Genomic DNA, 15,858 nt, shown 5'->3' with positions numbered 1-15,858 from the left:
ATTCACCAGATCTGGCCCCCAGCGACTTTTTTCTGTTTCCTAGGCTCAAAGTTTGGCTCGGAGGACAGAAATTTTCATCGAACGAGGAGGTCATCGCGTAGATGCCTATTTTACAAAGCAAGACGTAGTATTCATTTCAATCAGTATTATTTGAACGGATTAAAGGAGTGGGAGCATCGCTGGAAAAAATGTATCGACTTAAAAGGAGACTATGTGGAAAAATAAAATTGAATTTGACCGAAAAATTACTTGTTTCTATGTTAGGCTCAAAACTTTTCAGACGACCCCTCGTATATAATTTATTCGTATATAATTTTAATAATATAATGAAATATTTACATATTTATTTTGCTACTTTTTATAATAATTAATCAAGTAGTAATAATAAAGCAATTTCTTTAAATAGACTTAAAAAGTTTTAATTACTGAAGGACGTGTTATTTTAAAATTGCATCAGGATTTCGGTTTAGTCAAAGACTGCTGCGATCGACAGAATATTTTTTTGATTTCTCAAGAAAACTGCTATAAATTACAAACAGTGTTCGTCTAGAGACGTGAGAAGCAGGATATTTTTCCTTTTTCCCAAAGTCTCTGAGCGAAAGATCGAGGAGTACAATACGTATGAGCCTGGTATAATACATCGAATCGGGACGAAATGCCTTTTCACAAGTTCTTTTGAGCTTTCAAAGCTCGGAACAATATCTGACTTGAGATTGGGGTCGTGAGAAGTCCCTCGGGTAAGAAGTGTTATCTACGTTTCCCCAAGCCCGAAACGAGACCCCCACCAACCTCCATTCAGACTACCTTCAACCCCTTTTTTGCAGACCAAGCACTCACTCCCCATTTTAATCACTACTTCTGATAGCCTTCTCAATTGGATCAGGGACTGGCAAGAGGTGTGCACGCTATCAATTTTTGTTCAATATATGCTCTCACAATTTAACCATTTGCAATTTTTAATCTTTTTAACACAAATTTACAATTTTGTATTTAACGTAATATATTTTGTATTGTAATATAATATAAATATTATAGACATCTCCAACAGTACAAAACTTGCTGTAATATTGCTGCAATATTTCAATGATATTGCTGCAAGTTTTGTGTTGTTGGAGATATAATTCCATACGCACTTAATAATTATATTTTTATAATAATTTGATATATATTGTTTAAAAAGTCGATGTATTATTGTTTTTTATATTAATATTGAAATGTATGTATATTAATTAACATACGCCATTGTCGTGTAAGAGGTTTGCGATATTACACCGACTATGATACAGGATAAAGAATGACCTTTTGACACAAAACTTAATTATAGTTACGTACTTTGAACAATAGGTTTATTATGCAGTTATACAACTGTTATATTTCTCTTCGGTGAGTATTCAACGCATAACAGCATAGCAATGCATGCAGTTACAGTAAGACGCTTCTTAGTCCGTGGAACGCTGTGCTTATTGCTTCATCTATGTAGAAGTTAGAACAATGGCACAAGTTGCGAATTGCTCTGGGTTATTATTATACTCAAATTCATTGTTCCAATATAAAAACACGCCGAATAAATATTGTATGTCGGATAAATTGCAAAAATTCCAGCACGAATCTCATGTGAAATCTTTTCTGCATCGTTTAATTCAGACAACTTACTGATTTTGATAAATGTTTGTGTAAAACAATGAAATAACTTGGTCCATTTCGAAAATTTTATTGAATTACCAAATTATATAACGCACACATGGAATAAATATTTTGTTTCTTCCCGTATAAATATCGAGATATTGAAAAAGCTAATGTTTTTTCTTAAATTATATTGTAAATTATTATGATGGGACTTTCATTAAGGAACAGTTTTTTTTACATTTATACGTTTTATAATCGCTATTTACGTATTTATTTACATTTTATATAAAAAAGAAATAATGAAATTTTTTTATAATTTAAGTAACTATTTTCTTAAATACCTATGTAAAATTCAAATGTAGATAAGTAGGTGACGAATTTATACTTTACTTTTATATTTTTGTGAAACAAGGATTTTTTATATTGACACAATGTGTCCCAGAAAATCAGTTGATATTTTTATATAATTTACGAAGGGGTATTTTTATCTTCAGCCAACTATGTCGCATTTATTAGGAGCAAGTTAGACGGCAATTAACACGATTAAAAGTTTGTCATCTGCGCCAAGGGCGCAGCTATCCGCGAAAGTGTTCCATAATGCAAGCTGGAGTTGTGAAAAGACCATATTCTCGGTTCGCCATTAAGCCCTCGATCGTTCGAGTGCTAATTATTCGCGCGGGTCTAATGATGCCAATTAAAATCTCCTACGATTTCGTCTCGCCCGTCGGGAATTTCATCTCGCCGACTTTCATCATTTACTATCCTCTTTCCTTGTTTGTGCCTATACATTTTCCGACTATTCCCTATCGTACATAGTTTAAAAGTCAAACTTTTTTTACTTGTTTACCGAAATAATCACGTTTTATGTTATTACACCATAATTCCAACTTGCAATTAGCATTAATAATACATATATGTTTGGCAAATTTAGATAGAGTTAATATATATGTTATAGTCTCCCTCTTTCTCTTTCTCTCTCTCTCTTCTTCTCTTTTTCTCTCTTTTTCTCGGCAAATTCGATAAAGCTGTATTAATTATGAGTAATTATGTATCATCGGTAAATAAGAAATATAGCATTTCCCTCAGCTCCAATGAAAGCTGCTACATTATAAATTCGGTAATCAGGTTTTCGAACTCATTAAACCTTGTGATAGATTGAATCAAATTTGATACGCGAATATCGACGCACTTCATAAAATATAACGATTTGGCAGTATTTCACAAAATTTTGTTAATTGATATGATTTATTTCTATTTCTATAAATATTTAAATAATAAATACAGTGCTATTATGGAAATGAAACTTTTAATGTCCAAAATTACATGAATGTCGACTCTTCTCAGTCATCAAAACAATTATTGTTATTGAACGAATGAAACGATGCTGTTCTATCACAGGTGTAATCTTTATGTTGCAATTTTAATTTTGTCCCAATATTCTGGAGATTCATCTCTGCTGCCGTCGGACGTTGTTTACCGTGTGACAGATAGATACACGAGTGTCCGAATGAAATAAGCAAGGATCCTTCCGCGTCATTGCCGATAGCGAGATTAGGTTCAATTTCCTAACTTAATCCTAGCAAGAGCGAGGATCTTGCGTTACGCCGCAGGGTCTTGGTAAAGGTAACGGATGGTTCTCTGTTATTGTTATTGAAATGTTTAGCTGATACGTTCGGTCGTGATGTTACGCATTTGTAGGTAGATATATACACCTATGGAAGAGAAACACGGAATAGGATATATCGTTTGCAGCATCCGGTACCACTTGGGAATGGTTGACTAGGGTTCGGTAAAGGGTGCAAGACGATGCATAGTACGGATTGGTGATGTAGCAGTCTGAGATGTGGCCGCAAGCTATGCACGGAATGTTCGCGTAGGAGCTCGGTGGTTTGGGGTGCGAAAAGGGATGGTTTGATCTATAGGACAGTGCCATCTTAATTAATTTCCTCTCAATCCAGAATCGCGCTCTCTAAGAGCTTTGATACGATAGCGAGTCAATCATGTCGTATACTATATAATCATTATTGCTCTTATTAAGTTATAAGTTATTACGATAATTTTGTAAAGATGTGATCATAATATAAAGTACAGCGTATATAGTAAGAGATATAATTTATAGTTAAAAAGTTTTATCCTTTCTCGATTTTTACAGCAATTAGGATTGTAAAAATGTTATAATACATTGTAAAAATAATTAATCTTTTAAGTAATATTCTATAAAAATATATAAAAATTACATGATTTATTATAATAATAGATAGGTATTTTATAACACTAATTACTTTATCGACTCACTCAAAATTTTTAACCTTTTCGATTCATTTTAACGTAAAATATTTTGGTATCTGAATATTGAAGTAATAGCAAGTGCTCTTATAACTGACTTTTGAATTGTTATGTGTAGTTGAGAGAAACTATGTCAATGGTGTAATAGCAAAATATTGGATATATTATGAGAAAGAGTGATTGTATTAAAAAGTGTGCTGTCCACGTTGTGTATATTTATATACAAAAATGTGAAAATAGGGATTTATTACAGTTTTACTTGTCAAATCGTATATTGTAATTAATAAGTGACGAGGGAAAACTATTTCTTTTTCTATTTTAAATGAATAAAATGTGAAATCAATTTGGAATAGCCAGTTAAAAAACCAGTTATAAGCGTGGCATCAAAGTTTGTGTAAAACGCGTAAAATGTAGATAGGAATATTAATTAAATGATCGTTATTTTAAGTATAGTATGCATTACAGTAAAGTTAACTTTATCGATATGCATTTTCAAGCTAACCGAATCAATTAAAGTTTTATTGAAAAACGCATATTAAATAATTCTATACTTATATATAAAATAGATTAATTCAGATATAGCATGTTATTTAGTTCTTTCTTTATTCACGTCTATTCACATCTTTCTTTATTGAGCAGGAAAATTATATATAAATAATCGACTATAAAGTTACTTTATTATGTTATATTCATATTTACTTGTAGAAAGCTTAATTTAAAATTAATTTACAAATTTTTTCTATTTGCACATAATATTTATTAAAGCAAATTATGATTTTCTGTGAATATTTCACACATACTTTTTAACTTACTAAAAAGTTTAAATAAAATGTAAGTTAAATAAAAAATATCCACTATTGTCAAGTTTGTCCAAATTTTCTCTTACCTGTTTTCGTAAGAAAATAAATTCGCCATTTTTTACCACGTCGATCGTTTTATAATACGCGAGGACAGAGCAGAGTGGTCAGATCGCAGCAGTGGTCAAAGTCGACGACTAGTCAGCCGTAGTCCCTTTCAAGTGGGGCTACTGATAGCCAGACTTCGTTCTAATAATCACTGACCAGACGCTCGTTCGAACATATTATATTTTTCTTCAGAGCTGCCTGACCCTGACAATAAGAATTAATCGACGTCTCAGCACTTTCTTTGCCTTTTCCTCTTGGCCGAAGAGCGACGGGACAGTAGTAGAGTCTTTCAATCGCCGTTACCGTAGATAATTTCTGTTCATCCTGAGAATCGTCATAAAGTTTCTCTCTAGGAACATGCCATAACGCACAGAAAGTCATAAAGTATCGATCGTAAGATAGTTTTGATTGCTACTGGAAACTGGCACATCTGCTCGTAAGAAGGGAACGTATATTTCACAATGTAACGCGTTAATGTAACTGGACGCTATCCAGACATCTCAGTAGCGGACCAAGGGAACTTAATTATTGTTCTAAGAGCTTATAATTTTCGGTTATCCGTATAAAAATACCGTTACTATCTTATTCCATTATTGTCCAGTTTTTAAGACTAATTGACTTTCTAAAACTAATTAGAGTCTATTCACTGAGAGAAAAATGTACTAAATTTTAATAGGTATCTGTTTGAATAGTACTAGTAAAATATTTACTAAATATAAATATATATTCATTTGGTATAAGAACCATTAATTTATTATAATATAACTATTATATCTTTATTTAGTAAATATTTATTTTCTCTAAGTGTAGATAATTGATTAAATTTTCGCTTCTAAATTATAACGAAATAATTTAATCTTTGAAAAATGATAATTATATATAGCTGTTTCAATACACATTTGTGCTGTATGTTATAATGATAATTATGTATCATTCTCTTACTTCAAAAGTGACACAACTAAAAAATTTAACAATATTAAAAATTGCAATAATATTAAGTAAAAAGAATAAATTTTCCAGAAAAGTAGAAAAACTATTTTTTAATTTATAAAAACAGAAAATTATTAATTAATCAAATGATATCGACAAAAAATGTATGCTTGACACACACATATGATCAAATATGATTTTTATAATTTTTGTTTCATAATTTTTAAAGAAACATTCCTTTTGAGTTGTGATAATTTTGTCGATTAAAAAAAGTTCTTTTTGAGCTGTAACAATTTATATGACTTTTTATGAAGTTTAATGAAATTCCTTTGATGACTGATAAGATAATGTTTATTTAACTTATTTATGGCAATATCTTGAACATCACGTTTTTTTAGTTGTATCACTTTTGAAGTAGGGGAGCGATATGTATATATAATTCATCATACTAAGATTATTTCAAAACATGATTTTTCACGTTAAACTCTTGTTAAGGAAATATTGACTTTAAATTCGTTAAAGAATTTATAACTGAGAGAAAGTAGGCGAAGCTTGGAATATCGTATACAACGCAGGAACTTGTTGCACTTCACCTATTCTTTAGAGCATGAGTTAGCAGTATATTTCAAATATTTATATTTCTTAATTTCACAAATTTTAGCTTCGTATTTCGTAATCTTATTATCAAAAATATACCTTTCCAGCTGTCGATTATTAAAGATATTTTCAAAAGATTATATGCTTTCTATATAATTGTAGAAAACTGAATTAGAAAAGCTGAAATTGTTAAACATTTAGTTCGAATTTTTGTAAGGAAACGAACGGATCTAATGATACGTTGATGTAATAAAAGCCGAAAGCGCGGAAATATTAGGATTAATAACTCTTAACATTATCAGAAGGTATAATCCTTCGCTACGTGGCGTGGGCAAAAAAAGGGACAGAGACAAATGGATATTGTTATATGTCGCGGTCATTGTTGACGTTTTTGTCAGGATTGTGTGGGCAGCACCTGTTTTGTTTCCTCATATAGTTTTTTAAAACATTAATCGCATTCTTTTCTTGTCAGTTTATGATTAATACATATTTAACTATGTGTCAACGTTTAATAAGTTAATATCACAGTTTAAATTATCGATGGAAAAAATATACTTTATTTTGAGTTGTATTACATTATACAAACAACAAATAGAGAACTTGAAACTAGCTGATCTTAAAACAAACTTTAATTCGGATAAACTTGTATAAAGATTTATTTTACAATAAATAATAAAGTTGATTATTTAATTTTATACAATATATTATTCTATTGAGTGTAAGGGAGAATATATCTATTATTGCATATTTTCGGCAATACATTTATTTGAATTAATGCATTTTTAAATGTAATTTTTTTAATTATATCGGCTTGTTTTAAAATAATCAAAATATTTTTGCCAATTATTTTTATAATTTTAGATATTCGTAAATGTGTAATACTTTTGCTGGTATATGATACTGGTATATTGATTTGACATAGGTATGCAATAATTTCAAAAATGTATAAATAAAAGTCCAAGCAAAAAGCTTCAGTTATACAGAAATGATTGTGCAGGTACACAATAGTGTTGCGCAGAAAAATAAATTTTTAGGAACAAAAGCAGCGGACTATTTAATGCTCTCGATACAGTATATGAATCGTTTTTATATAAATACGCCTTGTATTTTTTCATGTTCATTTTTGTACGTTATATATATATATATATATATGATGGCATATCTTGTTACTGCATGTACGCTGCAGATTGTCTGATCTGTAATATTATATTACCATTTTCGAATTTACTTTTTCTATATATCACTGCAACAAACCGCTTTTTAATTTTATTTCTTGTAGTACGCTAAATATAGGAAACTTTTTAAATCTTCAAGTTATTTTGAAAAAATATTTAATGAACAAATTAAGCTAATTAGATAAAAAGCAAAAGAAGCATAAGAAAATCTTAATTTTAATTCTTATGATTTATAAGGCATACTTAATCTATTAATTATTATTACTCTTAATTTACTCACGTCGCAATACTTTTTTTTAATAATGACAAGGAAGCTGCAAGGTATGGACATGTGTGCAATAGGGATGAAGTTTCTGGATGAAGTTTTAGCGTCAATTACTCCTTTGTTTCGTCTCTTTTCGCACGGATGACTGATCCATGCAGTCATTTGGGTTTAGCTAACTCACACCGAGCTTAATGCACTGCGAAGATTTATATACATTTGCACCTTACGTATATCCATATATATACGTTTATGAGCGATAGTATAATAAAGATTTGAAAAAAAGTAGAAATGAAAATTAAAAAGAATAAGAATAAAAATAAGAAAAATAATAACAATATTAATAACAAGATTATACTTATTCTTCATTATTCTTATTCTTTTTATTCTTACTATTTCTCTAGAATAAGATGGTGTAAATTAAAGCTTATTTTTTACTTTAATAAAAAGGAAGATTTTTATCTCTGTTTCTCTGAGACAAATAATGAAGAGAGGAAGAGTTTTAAGTTGGATAGCATTTAATTTCAGATTTAAATAGGCTTAATTTAAAAAATACGTTATAAAAGTTAAAAGAGTATTGATATAAATCTAAAATATTGCAAAAAAGGCAATATTTTAATAATACAAGATTCTACTCTGATTTACTGTTTGATCATTGGTTAAGGGTGACAGTCACGTGACGAGAAATTAAAGAAGATACGAAAGTTTTAAGCGTATTATGCAAGCGCCGTGTCAAAACTGAGATCAAGAGTATCATAGTTATTGAAAATGCTGCCGCTTCTAAGCATTATGTGTGAGTATGTGTCAGCGTGTATGCATGTGTGTGTCTCGTATATGTGTTTGTCGGAGATGGGACCTATTGAGTTAACTATCCTCGTCCTCGGGATCAGGGAGCAGCACGTTAGGAAGTTATAAGTCTTTAAACTTTAATTTTAACTTGAACTCGACAGCGCTAAAGTTGGTTTAGTTTTACCTTACTTATACTTCTGCGGTCAGGACCTGAAGCCTTAAGAAGCTTCAAGATTCCACGATAAACCCTGAACGCTTTACATTATGGAGCAGTAAACTAGAAAGACTTTCGATGTAGACGTGTATTTCGCTTTTTTCAACAGTTGCAAAATATTCGCATAATATTTGACAATATCTGATACGTGAACATTTTACGTACATTTATTGTGATGTAATCTGATTTTGTGACAGTTTTGATATTACTTTTGAGATCAAAATAAAAATGGACATTTATTTTCAGCGCTGTTTTTATTATTTTCTGTGACTGCTCGTATATAATTTATTTATTATTAAATTTGTGTTAATACTCTTGTTTTATTTATTTATATTTTTACGTTACTAATTAAAAATTAAAGTTGACATATACGTAAAATAAAGGCTATTAAACAAAAAATATTAAAATGCATCGTGTAATATTGTTCGATTAATATATAATAAATTAATAATAAAAGTATTAAGAAGGGCTACGAACCATAAGAAAACAATATTTAAATAAAAGATATAATATAATTAATAAGAATTAAACAAAAATTAATACAAACGGCGTTTCGAGCCCGATCAGGTCATTCTCAATGTTAAAAATACAAAGTGATAAGTATATACATATTTAAAATATAAACGGTTTAAAACTGGTAGATAAAAAGATAAAAAAATATGTACAGACTTCTGATAGATGTATACTGGTCATTAAATCGCATCTTGTCGTTATCAAGCTGATATTACGTCCAAAAATCGCAATGATATAGTGCGTGTCATTAGATGTCAATATAAAAGGCTCCTTATTTAACAAAATCATTATGCGTAAGAATATTCGTTACAGAGGTATCGCAATTATAATAGTATCAATTCAAGGTCTATAAGAACGGTGAGACAATGAGTACATTATTATAAAAATATGAAGATCTGAGAGCAATTAATGTCTGTTTATAAAATCGTATATGGATACCTTGATAGTATGATAGATAACCTATACCTGTAGCCATGAGCCGCGATCGGTGCCATCGCGACGCTTTTTGCTCCTTTCGTAAAAGATTAAATTTTTTCCATGATTTATCTTACGCGTTACTGGAATGTCAAAGTATTAAAGTCTCTTGTTATTTGACCTTACTGAATTCGATGTGAGCTGCGAGCGACGGTTAAACCACACTCATTAAAATATTAATAAATTTTACATTCAAACATTGGATATTCGATTGGACGGTTAAACTACACTCAAAAAATATTAACAAATTTTACATTTAAAAACAGAAAGATAAAGGGCATATACCACGAACGCAAGATGTTTTTTAGCGAAGTTTATATTCAGTTCAAATACATATAATCGGGTTACAAATTGTTAGACGTTTCGGCCTTAAATTAGGCCATTTTCAGTATATAAAAATTAAGTAAAAAAAAATTTAATTTTAAAACTAATGAGATACTTGATAATTTTAATTCTTATCATGATAGACTGAGATTCACAGTTGAGCATGGGGATGACGATTCTGTAAATTTCCTTAATGTTAAAGTGATAGTAAATGATGATTGTATTTGATTAAATTTGACATGTATAAAAAACTCACGAACTCTCAGGAAGATATCTACGTTATATATCTAACCATCCAATTCAACACAAAAGAGGAGTAATAATCGGTCAGCTCTCTTGATTGAATTCTTTTTCTCTCACATCCTGAATTCCACAAAAAAAACATTGAATCCATGATAAACATTCTGCTAATGAATGGTTATCCTCTTGACACAATATTTTCTACAATTAATAATAGAATTAAACAATTATCAAGTAGAAAAAATTTATATGAAAATAATATTGGCAATAATAACGAGTCCATTAATCTTAATAGAAAAAAATATTTCACAATACCATTTATGAATACAATCTCTGACAAATTTAATACTATAGCGGAAAAAAAATAATTTTAAAGTATCGTATAAACCTATGAATACTTTGAATCGTTTCATAAAATTAGGCAAGGATGGATTAGAAAAAATGGAACAATGTGATGTGGTATACAAAATAAGCTGTCTTGATTGCAACTCTTCTTACGTTGGTCAAACCAAAAGAAAAGCAAAAACAAGAATCAAAGAACATAAAGCTAATATAAAAAAATCTAAAGATTCTCTCACGGTATTATCACAGCATCAGATCGATTGTGGTCACAAAATTAATTGGGATGACATTCAGGTATTAGATATAGAACTGTTCTTTCAAAAAAGAATTACGTCGGAAATGATTTTTATTAAAAAACAAATTAATGGTCTGAACAAGCAGAGTGATACGGAAAAATTACCAGAGACTTATGTACTTTCCGTTGCTTAGCAACTCTCCCTACATAATACCATTTTACCCTCTCCTTCGAGTCATGTTGGGTATATAAACCTGTGTATCATGATGAGAATTTAGCAGAACATTTTAACTAATTCTTTATTACAACAAGACATCCACTTTCGATATTAATCTTCACAAGTTGACTGGAATACAGGTACTAATTTTTATAAATGATAACTCGTTACATGAATTGTAAATTTTGAATTAATCAAGAAATGTTGCGATTATTAGAATCTGGAAATTTTGTGTTCAATTAACAACTTGTTACAAACATTTGGAATATCGAAAAAAATTGGAATAAAAGATGAAATTCTCTGGATGTTATTGGAAACTCTTTGACTAACAATTAAAGAATAAGGAAAAACAAATTCGACGAGCGTTCTTGCGTAATATTTAGATATGTTAGGAGATTAGGCGTACATTTGTGTGTGAAAAGAAAAAATTTTTTTTTACTTAATTTTTATACACTGAAGATGACCTAATTTAAGGCCGAAACGTCTAATAATGTATAACCCGATTATTTGTGTATTTGAATTGAATATAAACTTCGCTAAAAAACATCTTGCGTTCGTGGTATATGTCCTTTATCTTTTTATTTTTAAATTTTGACCACGTATTGATATTTATTGTTTACATTTAAACATTGGATATTCATTCTAATTAAATAAAAGAATGATATGTTATTTCTCATACTTCATTTTTCTAATTTACCATTAAAAAATAAAGGCTTGTACATTAACGTAATTATTTATCTACAGAAATACTGCAGGTTGAATTACATTTATTTCTATAAAATTTCATTGAAAAGGTAATTTTTTTAAATTTTTCATTATACAAACTTATTTCGTTGAAAAAATACGTCATTTATCTAAAATTTTTTTTTATATGGTTATCCATTTTCATTACCTATAAGATTTCAGATACATTACGTGCTTACAATATACTTGGTATTATTTCACACAAATAAATTTATTCTTACGCAAAGTAAGCCTACTTCATATACTAAATACGGCATTTAAATATCTTGAATGTAAATTTTAGCGGCAGTGGCGTAACAAAAAGAAACGCTGTCATATTTTATCGTAGATGAAAAAAACGGGTTTCCACGACAAGCGTGTGCCGCTTCGTAAAAGAAACGGATGCTCGTATCTTCCGTTTTAGACTCCGTGCAGAAAAGACGCGACGCCAAACGGACACGCTCGTTTTATTCGCTCGTATACGCAAGCAGGTATTTGTTCGCAGTCGTGCCATGAGGTGTCGGTCGATCGGATCCTCCGCTTACTCCGCGCGGTTCAAAAATTCACCTAACGCGGAACACGGAAGTTCCGGCAGCGCTTGTCGTTCCTCTTGTATTTTTTTTTCGCAAAATCGAGTTTTCCAGTCATTCTCGCATCAGTCAACGTCGGCCGCCGTTTTTGCAAATCGCAGCGTCGCGATATCGGATAGGTAATTTCCGAAATCTCAGCCACCCGTCGGATGATCTATTGCCGGCGCATCGGCCATTCGATACTGCTAACGCATTAGACCGTTCTATGCATTCGACATCACTGAGATCAATAGACACTTCTGACACGTTACATCGCGATATGTAACAAACGGAGGCGAATCAGGAGTGTACGTTACCATGGTCAACACTGTATTGCACGTATTATATCCATGTGTACGCATAATTGACATACCACGTCGAGAGCGAGCTATTAACGTCGATATGATTGCCATGATCGAAACTGTTCGCTTCATAAATGTCCAATAACAAACATGACAAAATATGTATTTTCCCCAACTGTATCTAGAACAAAGTTCTTGGAAGTATATTTTAATTGATTGAAAATGTCTCTGCAATTATTAACATTATTTAATTATACTTTCGTGAAAATAAATATTTTTTATTTTCTTTTGAAGGATTTTATAATTCTTTGGAATAATTAGCAAAATTTTGAATTTATTTTCTCATCTTCCGTTTTATTTATATATCTATATACATTTAATTATTATATTATATATACATCAATTTTAAGTTACGGCGTCTAAGAGATATAAAAGAGCAATTGAAGATTAATATAAAATATACGCTAGACTCATCTTTGTGCAAATCTACAATTGAAGAAAAGCACGATTTATCTTCTAAGAAGATAGTAGTCGCATAGAAAGTCGACTTCTTCAAGAAATCTCTTATTCTCTTGCGCGATTCGCACCTTAAACTCCGGGCGACTTAGCTTTTCCTCCGCCACTGCAGCCACCCTCCTCCTCGATGGTGAACGTCGCGACGCGGAGGAGGGTGATTTTGGTTTGCCCCTCGCTCGTAGCGACGCTAGCGCCGCGTCGGAGGCTCCAGTCCAACGTCAGCATCACTCGTGGTGGTTTCGCGCGCGCATTCACCGCTAAAGTGAAATTACTTTTCAAGGAGAAGAAAATCGAGATTCCGTCCTTTTCCGGCGATACCGGCCGATTCCGTCGCTGTCGCCGCGTCACATCGTTCGGCTGGTGCGATTAAAAATTTCGAACGGCGATTGTCGAGACACGTCGATCGAAAAGTCGCCGAAGAAAATCACAAGGGGTGCGTTTTAATGAGAGAAAAATGGAATTAAATATACGAAAATGAATCGATAGCGATCGATAGGTGCGAGTGAGTGGCCGTAATCGCGGATCTATCGATCGTTGACAGATCCTAAGTTCTCAAATAAACTGCGTGTGCGATTAGGAAAGTAGATTTGTTCAGCTTTGGATTTCACCCCTCGATCTGACAGCAACACGTTTGTTTACTGCTTATCGGGCAACTTCTTTTCTTTTCGCGCGCTTCGCGAGTTTCGTCGATCTGAGTGCTTTCGGGAACGGTGAAATGTATTTGCGGGAATGCGAGGATTTTTGGCGAAATCGCAGAGTGATCGAGGAATCCCGGTCGACATAGAGAAAACGCTTGAATTCCCAAAGACTAAGAGTGCATCGCGGCGTGGCGAAAAAGAAGAAACGTTACGTGCTTCGTGGAGAATTTGTAGGGAATTTTAGAGGAAGAATCTATTTTACGGAATAACTGTCTTAGAATGTGGTGCTCGAGGTGCTCGAGTAAAATTTGAAATAAATTCGATCTCGGGATTCTGCGGCATCGGGATGGTTGTTGAAGTGAGAGTGCAATGAAACGCATTCAGTGAAATCCGGATTAAAATGCTGTCACCTGTGCAAATTTCTCTTGTACGAAATTATTACGCGAGTACGAGTGAAACATTCCAGCGTGTTTCCGATATTTAAAAAGGACCGATCGAAATACGAGAGAAAATATATCCGTGAAATATCCGGGGTACGATAGAGTGGAAGGTTTCTCGGGTTTCGAATGTGATAAACTTTATGCGATATTTGGGGAACGGATACGCTTTGGATGCCTCTGAGATTTTTGAAGGTGCTTGAATTCGAATCGAGTACGTTCAATATAACGTTCAAGAGAGATATTTCTGCGGTGATGCGTAAATGTGTCAGCAAAAATCCGCATTAAAGCTTCATGTTCTCTCTAATACCGATAAGCTTCACACGAGTACGAATCTTCCGGTTTTAAGTGATATACTTGAATGCGAAAGCTCGCTTGCGAATTTATCTCAAAAAGTGGCGCGAACTCTCCGTTTCGCGTATAAAAATATGATTTTTATTTATAGTGACATGCACGCTTGACAAAACTGTGCATTTGGACATTCAATTTTTACTGGGAAACCAACGAGAGTTATGAATAGATCATAGACCGCGGATGTTTGCTTCTGTCACTAGGTAACAATCAGAGAAAAAATTTTAACAAATTAAGAGAGCTCTAGTGACGAAATTTTGATGTGCGGTCGAATGCAAAGTATATTTTAAATTCATGTACATAACTAGAGACATATTAAAATTTGAGAATCAAATTGAGAATCAAAGAATCAATAAAGGTAATAAAGTTTGTAGGAATAATAGGCTGTGTCGGAAAGACATAATCAGACAAAATCTAAATCATATTCATATTTGAATCATCTGCAATTTTTGTTTCAATAAAGAATCTAATCAATTTTCAAAGAGCGTAAAGGATACCGCGCTCTTCGGACTACCACATTATTCCACGTGCGAATTCTTGAGGGTCCCTTGGTCGGAGCAGACATAATTCGTCCCAAGCGAAGTTGTAGAAAGGTGATCGAGCAGAATAAGGTCGTCTGACGTCACTGCCGAAATGCCGGTAATGCGTGAGAGAAAAACAATTTTCCGCGGATATTGCGTGATCGTAAATATTTCTCGTGAGTGACAACAGAAAATTCGTGGAAAACGTCGTAACATGCGAAAATCTTCGCAATAACAGTTTGCGGCTCGCAAGTAAGTCCTTGGAGTGTTTTAAGTGTTCAAAGAACCGTGAAAATAACAGTGACATTTGTCTGAATGTATGGTGAGTCTTGAAACAGAAGCGCACGTGAACTGTAAAAATATAGTCGCAATAATAGTAACGTCGTGCTCCCTTACGTGACCAGACGGAGCCGTGTTCGCGAAAACGATTACGCGAAGTGCTGGTGAAAAGTACTCATGAGACTAAAGCTCCGACTGACCGTTTGATGTACCCTCCGTCGTGCAATTGCAGTTTTCGGGCGGTTAAAGTGTTGTGCGAAACGCAAAGATAACAGCTACGGTTGACATTAGAGCGGCTTTCTCGTCGAAATGTCTTTTGCAGGCACGGACTTTTAGTATAAAGTACAATCGCGATTATCCGTTCAACTTTTTATCGCACGTTTTATCAACGTA

At 32.4% G+C, this 15,858-nt stretch overlaps 1 long non-coding RNA gene across 1 annotated transcript in view; it reads right to left on the bottom strand.

Annotated features, from left to right (window-relative positions):
* The window catches only part of LOC108731069 (uncharacterized), a 265,224-nt gene that overhangs the window by 104,084 nt on the left and 145,282 nt on the right, over positions 1 to 15,858 (bottom strand). The window lies entirely within an intron of this gene.

The sequence above is a fragment of the Mycetomoellerius zeteki genome, unplaced genomic scaffold, assembly GCF_001594055.1.
Source record: "Mycetomoellerius zeteki isolate Tzet28-1 unplaced genomic scaffold, Tzet1.0 scaffold12, whole genome shotgun sequence".
Lineage (NCBI taxonomy): Eukaryota > Metazoa > Arthropoda > Insecta > Hymenoptera > Formicidae > Mycetomoellerius > Mycetomoellerius zeteki.
Note: the sequence above shows the minus strand (reverse complement) of the source record. Positions and strands in the feature narration are given on the sequence as shown.